Raw genomic sequence first — 1,518 nt, 5'->3', positions numbered from 1 at the left:
ACTTGTTTTAGAATGTTTTATTGTTAATTTGTTCTCTTCATTTATTTATTTCCTTATTTCCTTTCCTCACTGGGCTATTTTTCCCTGTTGGAGCCCCTGGGCTTATAGCATCTTGCTTTTCCAACTAGGGTTGTAGCTTGGATAGTAATAATAATAATAATAATATATATATATATATATATATATATATATATATATAATGTAAATTGTGACATTTATTTAGATTTGTTTTGGCTGGAAAAATCCATAATTTGATTGGTCGACAAAGAGATGACGTCATAATCATGCAAACATTGGATTCTAATTGGTTAATGTTTAGTAGTGACGTCATGAAAAACTGGAATCTGATTGGTTTATATATAAGTGACGTCATGAGACATTTGATTCTAATTGGATAGTCATGAAACATTGGATTCTAATTGGTTAATTATTTGTAGTGACGTCATGAAAAACTGGAATCTGATTGGTTTATATATTAGTGACGTCATATATATTAGTGACGTCATGAGACAGTTGATTCTAATTGGTTGATTATAGTGACGTCATGAAACATTGGCTCCTGATTGGCCGATAAAGGTAATGATATGACATCATGAATAAATCGTTTCCTGATTAGTTGAAAGGTATGGTCGCAATTGTGATCATGCTTACCTATACAGCAAAGGGATTTTGGAATTTTCTCTCTCTCTCTCTCTCTCTCTCTCTCTCTCTCTCTCTCTCTCTCTCTCTCTCTCTCTCTCACCTTCTCGAGAGGGGGGGGGAAGCATTTGAGAGAAGGACAAAGAGTTCTGATTGCTTAAAAGTTTCCATAGCAACATGAACCATCAGTAGTAGCTGTCGTTCCAGATGTGACAAGTTGAAAATCTCTCTCTCTCTCTCTCTCTCTCTCTCTCTCTCTCTCTCTCTCTCTCTCTCTCTGTCTTACACCTTGAAAAGGTCCAATGTGTATTGGTCGAAATATAGTGATTTATTTGTATTTCCTTTGTTTCTTTTTATGGGCCTTTTTAAAGAAACAAGTTGAACTGTTCGATTACAGTTTTAAGTAACACACACACACTCATATATATATATATATATATATATATATATATATATATATATATACATACAGTGTGTACTTATAATTTGCGTTTGACTTAAACCTTTTTTACATAATGTTGGTGAATTTGAAAATGAAGATAGTCTTATTTGGAAACCTGGTATGTTGATATTGATAATAAATTATTTATTTTATTATTAGCATAATATTGACGAAGAGAACAATTTAAGAAATTATATATCAAATTAACATCAAACTTGAACGGCTGAAATAAGTCTCTCTCTCTCTCTCTCTCTCTCTCTCTCTCTCTCTCTCTCTCTCTCTCTCTCTTACTGATTCTAAGATATTTCATATTTTCTATTACTACTTATATAATTTATAAATTTTCTTATTTCCTTTTTCACTGGGCTATTTGTCCTTCTTGGAGCCCTTGGCTAATGATAATGATATTGATAATATTATTAATAATAATAAAAGAT

Source organism: Palaemon carinicauda, chromosome 43, assembly GCF_036898095.1.
Source record: "Palaemon carinicauda isolate YSFRI2023 chromosome 43, ASM3689809v2, whole genome shotgun sequence".
In the NCBI taxonomy this organism is placed as follows: Eukaryota; Metazoa; Arthropoda; class Malacostraca; order Decapoda; family Palaemonidae; genus Palaemon; species Palaemon carinicauda.
Note: the sequence above shows the minus strand (reverse complement) of the source record.